This window comes from Panthera pardus, unplaced genomic scaffold (genome assembly GCF_024362965.1).
Source record: "Panthera pardus isolate Hobbes unplaced genomic scaffold, ASM2436296v1 HiC_scaffold_10, whole genome shotgun sequence".
In the NCBI taxonomy this organism is placed as follows: Eukaryota; Metazoa; Chordata; class Mammalia; order Carnivora; family Felidae; genus Panthera; species Panthera pardus.
Genome location: NW_026526655.1, coordinates 78,317,302 through 78,333,579, shown reverse-complemented (window position 1 = coordinate 78,333,579; position 16,278 = coordinate 78,317,302). Strand labels below are relative to the sequence as shown.

Below are 16,278 nucleotides of genomic sequence, written 5' to 3'. Positions count from 1 at the left end.
TATGTGTCTGGATACCTACCAGCCTTGTGCCAGGTGGGTGTAAAACCAACTGATACCTTATGCTGCATCGCTTTCTGGAGGAATTGCACAAAGGTGATTTTATAATTTAATTTCCCTCCTGTGGTAAGCCAGCAACTAGAGCCTTCAGCTGGGTTTTGGTTTACCCTGGAATGTAATTATGCCTAGAATTCTTTCCTTCCCTTTGCCATTTTTCAAAGTAAAGATTTAGTTGAAAAGATACCTCAAAAGGTGCCAAATAGTTCCTTCTGGCTTTCTGTTAAGAGTATCCTTGTGAACTCGGATTTTCATAGTCTGTGTACTTCAGCCAATACAATATTATTTTGAAGCTCGTGTTATCAGTACTTTGATGTATGAGGACACTTTCATGCTGGTTCCTGTGCCCTTTTGATGTGACTCTGTTAAGTCTTGAGAGCTTGTTTTACAAGCTTTGTACTTTACAAGTGCAAAACCCATCTCTTAGGCTTAACTTGTACCTTCCTTGTCCTGGACCTAGAATAAGATGTTTCTCTAAGGAGCCCTATTTTTTTTAGTGTGGGGTGATATTAGAGGGAAAAACATGAGAGCCTAGACCTTCAAAATATATGTAATAATTATGAGTTCATATTGATATTTCCAAGTCAATTTGAAATATTAATTTACTTAATTTCTTTGATTTTATAATTATCACTTTTATATTGAATTGTTGGAATCATAACATAAATTTGTGTTTTCTGTAATGTAAAAAATGTTTTAAAATAACATACCGATATCCTTACTAACCAAAATATTAGTTACTAAAATTACTGAGTGGATACTTTTTTTTTTTTTTTTTTGCAGTTTCGTGTCCCTACAATGTATCCTATCAAAGATGCAGGAAGTACTCTGATTTAAGTCACTTGATAGAGATACCTTCTCTGTTATTAACTTCCAGTTAAAGTGACAAAAAGATGCTGTGTTAGTTTTCTGTGGCTGCCATAACACATCACTACAAACTTTGTGGCTTAAAGAAGCAGAAAAGTATTCTGTTGCAGTTCTAGAGAGGACAGAAGTCCAAACTCTAGTTGTCAGCTGGATCATGTTCCCACCAAAGCTCTAGGGGAGAATCCTTCCTTGCCTCTCCCAGCTTCCAGTGGCTCTTAGGCATTCCTTGGCATGTGGCTGAATGTCTCCATTCTCTGCCTCCATCTTTACATGGGCTTCCTTCTTTTCTCCCCTTATTTACTCCTCTTCTGTGTCTTATAGGGACATTTATTATTGGATTGAAGGCCCACCTGGGTAGGCTAGGATGCTCACATTTCAAGGGCCTTAACTTTATTACATCTGCAAAGACCCTTTTTCCAAATACAGTTGCATTCACTTGTTTGGGGTTAGCGCCTAGACCTATCTTTCTGCAGGCCACAATTCAAACAGCTACATATACCACGATGTGTGATGATTTGCATAATCTTGTCATTCATATAACAATCCAAGTTGGTGCGGTTGACCTTCAGGGGTTACATTCTACACAGTTAATCACAGACCCAGGTGAAGGTGTTTTCAACATAGAGCTTCAGCTTTGCCTTGAGGTTGTCTCCAATCAAAGGAAGAACAAACAAGCAGGTGCATACCTGGGAGGTTTCCCAAACCAGGCTTGGAAGTAGCCTGAGTCATGTGCAGTTTTACTTCATTGGCCAGACCTGCAAAGGAGAATGAGAACTGTAGGCTGGCTAAATATTTGCACCAAGAGAAAAATGCTTAGTAAAAGCAGGTCTCTGCCGTGGTTATCAATTTTGCTAGTCTGATAGTTTCACTTGTCTTAGGCTATGTTTAGTATTAAAACTTGCTTTTATTGATGTATTCAGTAACTTATTCATTGAATACGTATTTAATGGTAAAGAGAAGGGAATGAAGAGAGAAAACCGCGAGAGTATGGATCTGAGCTTTCCCAAAACAGGTGCCTCATGTAATACTTTCAGTCTGGAAAATCATTTGTGTCGAATGGTTTCTGGTATCAAAATAAATTGGTTCTGAGTTCCAGCAGTGTGCCGGACATGAACTGGCTATGGGACATGTCTTTTTGTCAGATTTAAAACAAACAAATGAACGAACCAACAAATTTTATCTTCGGGCGGTCTTCTGCTTGAGATTTTAAAGGGACTGTGTTCCTTATTGTGAAGTCTCCAAATCTGAAGAAAGGTACTGAGTTAGCCACTGTTAAAAAGAATGCAAGTTTTAGGATGCCTGAGTGGCTCAGTCAGTTGAGTGCCCGACTCTTGATTTTGGCTCAGGTCGTGATTCCAGGGTTGTGGGATCGAGCTCCTGTCAGGCTCCAGCCCTGTGGCAGGCTCTGCACTGAGCATGGAGCTTGCTTAACTAAGTTTCTCTCTTTCCCTCTCTCCTTCTCTCCCTCTCTCCCTCTCTCCCTCCCTCTTCCTCTTCCTCCCCTCCCCCCCCCCAATTAAAAAAAAAGAAGCAGAAAGCAAGTTTCTTTTGGTTTACTTCCTGAAAACAAAGTTTCTCCTCCACTGAGATCGACTTTGGGTGTCTGATTCTAAACCACTGGTGAAGCAGTCAGGGGAGCAGATGCCAGTTCTCTGTTGAGCGGCCTCACATGTAGCGTCTCCAGAGTTGTGGAAAATTGAATCTGAACCTAGAAGGGAGTTTACATCTTTTCTGCTACCAGAGGTTCTCTTTATCCTAGGCTTTTTGTAGTGGGGAAAAAAGATGCTGGCCTATTTCATGGGATTAAGAAGGGGGGCAGAAAATAGAAGGTAGGAGGGGTGAGTTACTCCTTTTGAAACTAATCCTTTTTGGCAGCTTGTTATAAATGCTTGGTTAGAAGTGCTGTTCAACATCAACAGCCAAAATAAGAAACCCAGGGTGTTCCATCTGATTTCAAGCTTTTAGGTTATCTTCTGCCAGAATGAACATCATATTACCTGCCTTCCTGCCTGGTAATAAAAAGGAATTGTGAATCCTCCTCCCAACACCCCTTAAAATGACTTAGGTGCCCGAGTTGTCTCAGACAACTCCTTATGTTGTTTGAAGTGAACTTTGTTGTGTCAACATCTTTTGTAAACTTGGAAATGCCCTTCTAGGAACTGAAGAGTCATACAGGCAATTAAATAACGCATATGGGTAGGCTGAGGTTGACCTTTGACACCATCTTTTAGAAAATAATTTAAGTGACTTATTAATTAAGGTGCATTAGCCAAGAATTTCTACTAGGTAACGTAAACACTGCATTGTTCTAACACCTGAACGGTAACTCATAATGTCTGCTATGGAAATATGTGTGTGATCAACTTTCACAAGAAAAGAAAAGTGTGACCTAGCAAGTAGTTGAGCTGACCCTAAAAAAAAAAAAAAAAAAGAAAGAAAGAAAGAAAGAAAGAAAGAAAAAAAAACAAAATTTCTGTATACTAAAAAGTACCATAATGGTTTGGAAAAGTTGTTTTTTGTTTTGTTTTGTTTTGTTTTGTTTTAGTGCCAGTGGATGACCTTGATCACAGTGTGATTGTGGCTCTTTTTATCAATCCATTTGTTAATTAAAAGATTCATTGAGTATGTACTGAGAAGAAGGATGTGCTAGATGCTATGACCATAGTGCTTCAGAAAATTAAGTGCTAAATCTTTTTAAAAAAGGGGGGGAGGGGATTGAAAAAGGTAAGATACCATCTTAAAAGTAAATTTTGGAATGACTAGATATGTAACAGAACTTTCAGCCCATATGCTCTCTCCTACTCTTGTGTGTCATTCATGCGGATCTTGATGAACTTTTAACTAAGTGTTTTACTTATTTTTCAATATTTGTTTATTTTTGATAGTGGGGGAGGGTCAGAGAGAGAGAGGGAGACGGAGAATCCCAAGCAGGCTCCACACCATCAGCACAGAGCCTGATGTGGGGCTAGAACTCATGAACTGAGATCATGACCCAAGCCAAAATCAAGAGTTGGGTGCTTAACCGACTGAGACACCCAGGTGCCCCTTACGTGTTTTAAAAGAAGTTTTTTTTTGGAAGTCATGGGGGAATTGAGGTGTCTGTGGGTGTTTATCTCTGTTAGAGTAGTAAAACAGCATATTGATGATTTCACTGAAATACAGAAATATAAATTGGTTTTGATTTCTAATTAGACTTGGGTGCAGGGAGATAGGAAGAAAGTGAATTAGAAATAAGGCTCAGGTTGGGGTACCTGGGTGGCTCAGTCGGTTGGACGTCCGACTTTGGCTCAGGTCATGATCTCACAGTTCATGGGTTCGAGCCCTGCGTTGGGCTCTGTGCTGACCGAGTCTGGAGCCTGCTTCAGATTCTGTGTCTCCCTCTGTCTCTGCCCCTCCCCTGCTTGTGCTCTGTCTCTGTCTCTCAAAAATAAATAAATGTTAAAGAAATATGGTTCAGGTTTTGTAAGGAATGGAGAGCTGTATTAAGGGGGTGGAGACTGCATATATTCTACGTCCACTTGGTGGACCAGACGATGCCTTGCAGTAGCATCTTCGGGTTCTAGAAATACCATCATTAGGGAGATGCTGGTTACCCTTAAGGCCACCACTAGTTATCTTCACAAGAGCCTTGACACAACTACTTGGCTTATATTTTCAGGTATAACTTTCCAAGTCCCATCTAAAACCCAGTGGACTGAACACTTGTAATAGATTGAGGACTATGTTCAATATCTATCACATTCAGCAAGTGTCCTCAACAGTGACCGGTTTCAGAGGAACTGCTTCTAGCTTCCACTCAGCCCAGCCTGTTGAAGCATTGTCTGAGAACTCGACCTAATGACTAAAAAAAAAAAAAAAAAAAAAAAAAAAAAAAAGATTAATTTTGACCATATGATCACAGGTTGAAACTATTGTTGGCTTTAATCTTGTGATCTGAGGATGCCAAGAAAGACCTGAGGCTGATTATAGAGACATGAGGCTGGGTTTGTAGTGTTAAATTTGAAGTTATGGAAGATCTAAGGACAAACCATAAAATATCTAAGGGAAACTTGACTTTTAAGATTCAGTTTTCAGGTTGTTAGCACACATTGTTTGTTTTGTTTTGTTTTGTTTTTTGTTTTTTATCTTAGAAGGTAAATCCTGTATCTAGGAAACTGGGATATGTGGGGGGTGGGGAGGGGAGGGTTGGATGGAGATGGTGGATTAAATCTCATGAAATGACAGTGAAGATACAGTAATAGTTGGAGGTGTGGAGGTAATTGAGACCTAGGTGAAAAAAACTGTGACACAAATTCTAGAATTTTAAATTCTTTGAGTGATTTATGATGTAAATGTTTTGAAAAATGAAGAGGTTTATAGGACCCCCTCAGAGTGCTTTATTTCTTGCAAAAGTGTTAACTGATGAAGTTGATGGCATGTTTGCTTGTGGTTTTCTTTCTAGTTGGAGCAAGTAAAAAAACAAAATACCAAGAAAAACTTTTTAAAAGGAAAGCTGTGCTCGGTAATGAAGTAAATAAATGAATCTAAAGCAATTACTTTGAAATACTGTTTTTTGATCATCTTTACTGAGAGATCATCTTTACTGAGGTATAATTTACATATAGTAAAGTTCACCAGTTGTGTTTTCCAAAGTGGCTGTACCATTTTACATTCCATCCAACACTGTAATAGAGTTCCAGTTGTTCCAAATCCTTTACCAACCCTTGGATGTTGGCAGTCTTATTAATTCCACTCATTTTTATGGGTGTGTGTGTATATATATATATATATATATATATATATATATATATATATAGTAACACGTCACTTTGGTTTTAGTGATACCTCACTTTGGTTTTAATTTGCATTTCCCTGATGATGTTGAGCATTTTTTTACATGCTTGTTTGTTATTTGTGTACCTTTGCTGAAGGATCTGTTCAGATCTTTTGCATATTTTTAAATATTGGATTGTTTTATTATTGAACTGTAGGTTAAAAAAATATATATGTTCTGGATACAAATCTTTATCGGACATATATCTTGGAAGTATATTCTCCTAGTTAATGTCTTGCCAATTTTCATAGTCCTAAAGTGTTTTTCAGGGACTAAAAGGTTTTCTGATGAAGCCGAATTTAGTTATCTTTTATTTAAGCGGTTCAAGTATTTTGTGGCTTGTCTAAGGAATCTTTGCCCAAACTCAGGTCACAAAGGTGATCTCTTCTATGTTTTCTTCTAGAAATTTTAAGGTTTTGTTTTTATGTTTGGGTCTGTGATCGATTTTGAGTTAATTTTGGTACATAGGATGAGGTAAGGCTGGAGATTCACTTTTTGTGCCCCCCCCCCCATATGTATATCCAGCTGTTTAAGTATCATTTGTGGAAAAGACTGTTCTTTTTTCATCAACTACCGTGGTATCTTTGTAAGACCAATTGACCACATGTTTGTGGTTCCTGTTTCTGTGCTCTCTGTTCTGTTCCATGGGTCTTTGTTTCTATCCTTTGTCAATATGGCAGTTTCGATTACTGTCTTTAAAATCAGGTAGTGTGAATTTTCCAACTTGGCTCTTCTGTAGAATTATTTTGGCTATTCTAATTCCTTTGCATTTTTATATAAAGTTGACTATTAACTTGTACATTTCTAAGAAAAACCCTCCAGGATTTTGACTGAGGTTGCATTGACTCTGTAGATGAATTTCAAGAGAACTGACATCATAACAGTATTGATTCTTCTGAATGATGAACATGGCATTGCTATTTATTTAAGTCTTCAGTATCTCACAGAAATGGTTTGAAGTCAGGTCTTGCATGTATTTCGCTATATTTATCCCTAAGTATATCATGATTTTTAGTGCTCTTGTAAGTGATAAATTAAAGAAAATAATTTACAACAGTCTTTTTCTTAGAGAAATACTATTTTTGAACAACCTCTTACTGCTTCATTGATACCCATGTAGACAAAGGTGGTTTACGGTACGTCATTGCATTTTCAAAATGATGTCCTGTACTTGAAAACTATCTTCACGGCTTCTGTACTGCAAACAGCAGCCTTGGGTAAATGTTGAAGTTTACTATTCTGAGCTTGGTTCTTCAGTCTAGTCCTAAAGTAAATGGAGGCAGGTGGTAAGGCATGATTAAGACCTAATGACTTGGCTTCCAATTTTCTGTCCTTAATGTTCTGTTCATAAGGATGCATTCCTTGCCTGTGTCAGATGCTTGTTGACTTCAGCGGAAGGCAGCTTCCTTCTCCTGGTCTTTCCACGCCATCTACTCTGAGGGTTCCCTTTTATAAATGATACCCTTTACAAATATTACAATTCACTCAATGCAGCACACACCTCTTGAGATTCTCAGAACCATGTAACTGTGTAACAATGTGGTTGTACACTGTTTAAATTGGGGCAAATGAAACTTCAGAGAATCCAATTAGTATAAACTGTAGGCAGAAATCCTTAACATAAGAGTTTGCCATTCTTGGATAAAGAAGTGAGATGTGTACACACACACACACACACACACACACACACACACGCACGCAAAATGGAATATTATTCAGCCATAAAAAAGAATGAAATCCTGGGGCCCCTGGGTGGCGCAGTCGGTTAAGCGTCCGACTTCAGCTGAGGTCACGATCTCACGGTCCGTGAGTTCGAGCCCCGTGTCGGGCTCTGGGCTGATGGCTCAGAGCCTGGAGCCTGCTTCCGATTCTGTGTGTCTCTCTCTCTCTGCCCCTCCCCCGTTCATGCTCTGTCTCTCTCTGTCTCAAAAATAAATAAACGTTAAAAAAAAAAAATTAAAAAAAAAAAAAAGAATGAAATCCTGCCATTTACAATAACCTGGATAGAGCTAGAGAGTATTATGCTGAGCAAAAGAAGTCAGAGAAAGACAAATACCATGTGGTTTCACTCGTGGAATTCAAGAAACAAAACAGATGAGCAAAGGTGGGGGAAAGAAGGTAGGCAAACCAAGAAACAGACTCTTAACTATAGAGAACAAACTGGTGGTACCAGAGGAGAGGTGGGTGGGAGATGGGAGGAATAGGTGACAGGAATTAAGGAGGGCAGTTGTGATGAGCACTGGGTGTTCTATGCAAGTGTTGAATCACTGAGTTCTACTCCCCAAACTAGCGTTACACTGTATGTTAACTAAGTGGAATTTAAATAAAAACTTAGCAAACTTAAAAAAATTAAAAATAGTTTGCCATTCTTTCAAATTCTTGAGTGATTGAGAAATATTAGTACTTTTATCTAAATCTTTAACTATCTAATGGTTTCTGCAAGAAATTAAAGGCCGCTGTTGCTTCCCCCCCCCCCCCCCCCCCCTTCAGGACCAAAACTTTACTTTTCTTTTCCTCCCCATGTTTTATTTGTATGATAAATGGTTAGCCCTGGACACTTTTAAAAGCGCTTCAATATGTGAATCCTGTTTGAAAAGGCATCCTTAAGTAAGGTTTCTGGAATATGTAGTATGTGGAAGAGAAAGGTTTTATTCTTCTCATTTTTCAGATGAAACAATGAGGCTTGTCTATACTCCCCTGCAGTTTTTAGAGGAAGAGTACTCTCCAGGGATTTTGTAAAAGTTTCGTGAAATCATAGGTTGTAACTATAGTCTTATAATGTAACTCTGTATCTTTAAACATAACTGAAAACATTCCAAAGTCTTTGCCTAACAGGAATATGCACATTCTGTTTGTAGACCGAGTAAAGAGAGGGATTCAAGTATCCAAAGGAGGAACCACAATCTAAAGCAATTAATAAGCTTGACTGTACAGGGGAGCTATTTGGGGAATTTAAGACTGTGGATTTTTGAGTATCTGGTGGATTGTGTCAGGAGAATGTTTGCAATTGAACAAGCATCCTCGATTGTTTTAAATGCTAGTTTTTGGTAGTAAATATTGTAAGAAATGCCAGTCTAAAAGAAGGAAAAGCTTTGGCCCATGAGGGGAGAGAATGAAGATTATTTCTAAGGTTTTCCAGTATAAATCTAACCTTCCATCACTCTGTCCAGTTCTTACATCCTCAACTTACAACTCTGCTTAACACTGCTACATGTCCAGCGCAGTCAGGGTTCAATCTTTGCTTAGGACAACATGAGATAATAAACTTTATTAGAAGTATGACCTTACTATCAAATTTAATTAAAACAATGTTTAAAGTGGGGAAAAAATGATGAACTATGAAAAGGATTAAATAAGTTCAATTAATATCATCTATTAAGGAATGAATTGTAGGATGTTTTGTTTAGAAAAGACCTGTTGAACTAGAAGAAACTTTTGCTAGTCTAAATAAAGGAAATTATTTGGAAAAGTCTCATTAAAAGTTATTTTCAGTCTGAGGGTTGTAATGGAACACTTGGAAAGTTGTCCTCTCCTCTCCGACCAGGAAAATGATTTCATATTCAGAGCTGAAGAATGCTTCAGGGCTCTCCAAGAAACTATGGCTGTGGAATGAATATGACATTCTTATTTTTCAAGTTTAGTTTAGTGCAGAAATGGCCAGCTTTTAAAGTTGGCAGATGGAGAAAGAAGAGTTGTACAGTATTAACTGTATGTTGCTACACTATTTAAAACTCCTTATTAACTTCCTGTTGTCTCATATGTCTCTCATATGTCTCTTGTTGTCTTGTATGAGATGATTATTTGACATCCACCATTTTCTGTTCCAAGTTACATTTAGGTTCTTGTGCCATTATCTTTCATAAACTGTATTACTGGAACCCAGCTAAACCCATGATGTTACCAGCACATTTCCCATGCTTCTCTACTTTTGTTTCCTTGTACCCCCATCTGGAAAACTCCTCTGTCTCCTGCCTTTCACACTGACCCAGGGTATCTATATGCTGCCTGCCCTTTAAAACTCAATTCAAAAACCACTTTTTCCAGCGAAGTTCCTTTGATCTTCTCCGTTGGAAGAAGCCATACCTTTCTTTGAACTTCCAGAGGATCACATATGGCTCTTACCGTATTCAGGATTGTATTACAGCAATGTCTGTTGTGTCTCACAGATCAGATTTAATGCTTTGGAATGGAATTTGTTTCATTTTGTGTTAAAAAAAATTTTTTTTAATGTTTATTTATTTTTGAGAGAAATAGAGACAGAGACAGAGGATGAGCAGGGGAGGGGCAGAGAGAGAAGGAGACACAGAATCTGAGCTGTCAGCACAGAGCCCGACATGGGGCTCGAACTTGTGAACCATGAGATCATGACCTGAGCTGAGGTGGGATGCTTAACCAACTAAGCCACCCAGGCGCCCCTCATTTTGTGCTTTTTACACAGTGTCTTGCATAATGTGTTTTGGATGAATGAAATAATAAAAGGATCAAAAAATTTTTTAAACTTGGTATTTTTCATGTTAGTGCCAGGAAAGAGAGACCTGCTTGTGATAGCAAGATTTAAGGTGTTCAGGGGCAGCGGCTTCCTTAGCAAAAAGTTTTCTTCCAGTGATAACCACAGGGACCCTTCTAAGTAGGAGTACAGCTGACACTCACTGCCTCTGGTAGCGGTTACACAAAATTAGAGTCTCAACTGGCCTTCTTAATCGTCTATAATTGTGAGTAGCTAGAGTCTTAATAGTTTTTCCTTATTTTCTCTAAATTGTCCTCTTTCTTCATACCCGTACTTTCTGTAGGTGCGAGAGTCTGATGGCCTGTCTGAAGTTCCAGAATTTGTTTTTGTCTTTTTGGGGGAACATGGAATATACATTTCCTTGGGGACTCTGGTACTCTTGATTTCTTGGGGGATGCTAGATCTCTTTGTGTAGACGTTGTTTTTAGTCGTATAAATGGTTGGCCCTGTGAGAGCTGAGGTGTTATGAGTTACCTTAGTCCTTCCTGCTTAGGAGCCTTGATTCAGATCTTGGCACCCCTCTGCAACCCCCCACGCCCACGCCATCGCACACACATACATACGTGTGCTATTTCTTGGCCTCTGCTGTACTTTGTAACTCATCTCTGTCTATAAACAATATTAAAAAAAATTTTTTTTTAAATGTTTGTTTATTCTTGAGAGACCGAGAGAGACAGTGTGAGCAGGGGAATAGGCAGAGAGAGAGGGAGACACAAAATTCGAAGCAGACTCCAGGCTCTGAGCTGTCAGCACAGAGCCGGGCGCGGGACTTGAACTCACAAACCATGAGATCATAACCTGAGCCGAAGTCGGACACTTAACTGCCCAAGCTATCCAGATGCCCCTATATACAATATGAATATGGTATTTTATTATGGTCTTTTTTTCTCCCTGTGTACTCACGTTAGCATTATCCCTTTTAGAGGGTAAACCCCTTGAGGACTTGGATTATTCCTGTCAACAGAGCTCTGAAGAGCACTTAGCACCAAGCTAAATGCTGCAAATTAGTACACACTAATGGCAATGATAGTGATTGTAATTATGGCTCATTTAGAGACCACAGTTTGCTGACTCAGCCTTGGGAAAGGGAGCCCAACTATTTTCAGCTTCTGGGAAGAAAAATCATTCAAGCGTAGTGAGCTTATGTACGTAAAAGCAAAGTCCTTTAAATTTTCACTATCTAAAAATTACTGTAGGAGCAGAATAATAAAACATTAATAACGGCATAATGATGGTGACCTCTGATTCATCCCTAAGGGTGTTTAAGCAGTTTATGTAGCTCTGCTAATAGACTACCGAAATAGAGCCAATGACCCTGTGACAGTCCCCGACGTGGGGACAAACTCGGCAGTAAGTGTGTCCCCCCATGAGCCATTCATTTCCCAGAGATTGCCTCGAGTTTCAGATGTCTTGCTATAATTTCTTTCCTTTAACTTCAGAATATTAAGGTGTAAGATAAACTTGAATGAAATTCTGTTTGATTTTGGAGCTGCTTATCCAATTTATGGAGTGGAAATGCCTCTGACATGCTTGTTGTAAGTCCAGCTGACACCAAATTAACCTCAATTAAGTAATTTCTCATGTAATTATACACATGGATAGAGAGGATGCAAAGGACCAGAAATGTTTTGCTAGATGAGTGGAGTGCCCAATTCCAGACTCCTAGGTAGAAAGGCTTTCAATGACAAACTTTATTAGGTTTAGATGGAGAAAGGAGGGCATGGAGGAAGGTTCCAAGGAAACAGTTCAGCTGGTTAGAACCTAAGGCTGCCTGTCTGTGTCTAATGAGAAAAGGCCATGTTGTAGCCTAGCTGATGAGTTCTGTTGACTGTGACTTCCTGGTGGCCAGTGAGGGGAGGCAGGAGGCTAGCTAGCATAAGCATTAGTAGATTGAATTAGTGAGAAATGTGTAATTATGGAAGTCATTAGGAGATACACCAGGAGAGATACCATACAGGTTTATCCACAAATGTCCTTTAGCTGTGACATTAGTTTGAGCTAATTTATGTCTAGCACAGAACCCACTGGGTATGTGCCCTGTACAGAGTGTTGACAATCTGTTTACATGCTTTTAAACTTTAAAAACTGACCCCTAATTTATGAGAGATGTGACTCGTATACGATTTTTAGAAGAAGTTTAATTTTTTGAACATTATTAAGTCTATGTGCCAAGTACTCTTCTTTGTACTGGAACTCAAATAGAACATGTTTCTACCCTTTTAAAAGCTTTTATTCTATCAAAAGCTAGATAAGCACATTTACTGTGGTATAGTAGAACAAGGATCAGAGAGTCAGAAAGCTTGAGTTTGAATCTTTGATCTGATGTGTGTGTGTATGTGTGTGTGTGTGTGCGCGCGTGTGTCTGATTTAAGGCAGATAATTTATCTCTGAACTTCACTTCCCCCATCTATGAAATGGAGTTAATATCTACTTACCACATAGGGAGGCTTGAGTGCGATAAGAGATTTAAAGAATATGGCAAACTGTAAAGTGTTACTGAAAGATAAGTCAACAATCTTTTAGACACAAAAAGCACTGCCCCAGATGGAAAGGTAATTGTCTTCTTGGGTTTGCATTAATAAAGTCGTTTTTAACAGGGAGAAGAAATTTTGAGATCATTCCTGGAGAAATTTAACTCCTAGGTCTCTAATTTATTAAAATACTTGCAATTGACATAGCAGCTTAATGAGGATTCTGTGATTCTTGGATGTGAAGGTGACCTAGCTGTGACATCTGTCATCCCATTAATCCTTCACCACTCCTTGTGTGTCCCTCCCTAAGTTGTGCTCTTGGTCTAAGAAGAGCACCATCCTTGATAGAGGAGTGCCTTTCTTCAGTCAGAAGTGTATAAGTAGCTGCATTCCCTTGCTACAGCCTCCAAACAAGCTCTCAAAGTCCATTTGGAGTAGAACGTAGGGTGTCAAGCTTGCAAGACTCCAGACGCATCCAAATGAGGCACTGCACATGGCAGTCTGCCTTTCCTTGGGGGAGAAAGATTCTCTGGTCCTAAGGTTTGTTCCCTCCCAGTGCATTTTGTGGCCTGGTGTCCTGAATGTTAAGAGGTAACTGTGCACTCTTTGCTTTGAATGCTTATGGGGAATGATTAAAAAGCCCCAGAGCAATTGTTATTTCCCATCCAGAAACATATCATGGAGAAAGTTTGATCACACAAAGAGATAAATGGCACGAGGTCAGGATGGTGGTCATGTTATATAATTAGACATTTTGAAGGAAATTTGGATTTTATTTTTTTATTATATATATTTTTTGTTTTAGAGAGCATGAGTAGGGGAAAGGGGCACTGGGAGAAAGAGAGAAGAGACTCTTAAGCAGGCTCCATGCTCCGTGCAGAGCCCACTGCAGGGCTTGATCCCATGACCCTCAGATCATGACTTGGGCTGAAGTCAAGAGTGAGATGCTCAACTGATTGAGCCACCCAGGTACCCCCGAAATTAGTATTTTAAAAGCTCTTCCAAATGACATCAGTTCATATTGACAAATCACCATGATTAAAGAATACTTTTATCCCCAAGAATAATATTTCTGTATAATGGGACTCAAGTCATTAAGCTACTCGTGTCAGTGTGATGTTGGGCAAGCACGGAACTAGTTATTGAAAATCGCTCATGGGATAAGCAGACCTGGAGGTGAGGATGATGGAAAATTGCCAGCCAAGGCGTTTTTGGCTTTCAGTGCAAAACCCAAAATTCTAATATTTAGAGGAAAAAACTGTTAATTTAAATAAATACAATGCCAGTAATCCTTCCAATGTCCTTCAAAGTAAATGTGTTTTGGCGAGGTGCTGATATTCTCCAGTGTAGTTACCCAAATGTTTTTACTGTGCAAACGGCCATATTGAAGACACGGGGCAGGCGGGGGCGAGGGGAAGAGGTTTGGTGAGCCAGATGCTGGATGTATAAATCAAATAGTAGCCCCTTTTGAGATTAGACAGACAACTCCAGGTTTTAGGAAAATGACTGGGGCTTTCTTTGTATTCTTTCTCCATACCAGTTTTATTTAAATCCCTGGATGGAGGCTTGAATTTTCTGAGTAGTAGATACAATGTAGACCTCCTATGTTGTGAAGCGTCAGGCTTCTGTATGTTCTGTTGTGGTTGTTTTGTTTTGTTTTGGAAATAGATTAGTAAATTATTCAAACAAATGAAAACTGTGTAACAACAGCAAATTTTTGTAAGCGCATTGGGAAAAGTATGTATTAATTACAGACTTCTTCTATAATTTCAGGGGAATAATTAAAAGGAAATACTTACAGGATCAATAAATGCATATTGATAAAGCCCCTCTGGATCACGACAGTCTTGAGCAGAAAATGGGGAAAGGTGCATTTATTGACTGTCAAAAATGGGATTCACTAATTGAGTGGATGACAATATGTTACATGTGCTAGTCAACCAGATTTTGTTTTAAAGGAAAAAATACAGCTCTTCTGTTGTGAAGATATTATGTAAAAGAACAATCATTAGACATCTGTTAGCAACTGTCCATAGATTTAAAAGTCGGTCCTCAGGTAAATACCACATTGGTCAGAGTAAACTTAATGTTGAGTTTCCTGTGTTAGGGACCTTATATTTAGAGGTAGGAGGTATTTGCTATAGCACAACGGAACACAGTTTGAGTTGTTACTGGCCATAGGAATTTTAAATTTGGATAATTGGATTGTATTATTAAAAAGAGTAAGTTTTTCTGATATCCTGATATATCTCTGGCATTATCTATTGTCATACATAAGGTTGGATATAGTAACTGGCTTCTAGATGGTTTATCACTTCATTTTTTGGAGTTTTTTTGTGATTATTTTAGTCTTTAGCTGGGCTATTGTTAAAGCCCTATGGCAGTTGGGTCCTATCTGGCCCCTTAGTGAAGTGATGGTGATTTAAAAACAACAACAACAACAACAAAAAAAAAAAACAGAAAAAGAAAAAGGACTTTATACATAGACTATTCGATGGCACTAGAGATGTCAAATACCTGTGAATTGTTATTTAGAAGTTGCTCGCAGATTGGAAAATGGCGGGGAGGGGGGATAATTACAAACATTATGCTGATCTTTTTTGTTAACAGCTATGTTGAGAATCAGTTCATCTACTCTAAAATGTCTCCTGATCATCTTCTTAAATGTTTATTTATGTTGAGAAAGAGAATCCCAGGAGCCTGAAGTAGGGCTTGATCTCATGAACCATGAGATGATGACCTGAGCCAAAATTAAGAGTTGGATGCTTAATTGACTAAGCCACTAAGGTGTGCCCCCTGATCATTTTTAAATAAAGGGGAAACATGGGCAGTTGTCTCACTACAAGTCCCTTCCATCTATTTTAAATCATTTTAAATAACAATAAAATGTATGTTTTCACTAATGAGATGATCTTTTTGATAATAATGAGATGATCTTTAGAAAGGCTTTTCTATATCTATAAGCAAGAAGACTTGAGTGGACCAGGAAGGATGTTGTGGTTCCCTGTGTTGGAAATACACATGCTTGAACATGCTGGCCAGTTGTCAGTGTTGTGAAATACCAAAACTTCATTGTGGCATAAGCAATAATCAGGTTAAAAAGAATTACTAGAAAAGCATCTTTTCAGGTTGTCGTTGGAGGAGGCCCTGATAAGAATTGCTTTGATTTCATGATAAATCTTAGTTTTTCCTTTTAGTGCTGATTCATTGTGTGTGAAGGGTAGCATACGTCCAGAGAAAGTTGTGAAACCTAAGAACAACACAATAAGTAGGATAAAGTCAGCACCTGTATGACTACTACTTGGGTCAAGAGAGAGAACCTTGTGGCCTCTTCGGTCACTTGGAATTTCCCTTCCCCCACTTTGATCCCCTGTCATTTTTATGCTCATCATCTCTTCCTCAATCCCCTAGATGTATAGGTATGTATCAAATAAAATCACCTATGTATATGTCCCTATTCAAATTTAATTTTGCCTGTTGTGTAAATCCATAGAAGTGAAGTCACATTCTTTTTGGCTCAACATCAGGTTTATAAGATCCATCCATACAGGAGAATATGGTACAGT

At 38.7% G+C, this 16,278-nt stretch overlaps 1 protein-coding gene across 1 annotated transcript in view; it reads left to right on the top strand.

Annotated features, from left to right (window-relative positions):
* The window catches only part of FMNL2 (formin like 2), a 310,958-nt gene that overhangs the window by 187,940 nt on the left and 106,740 nt on the right, over positions 1 to 16,278 (top strand).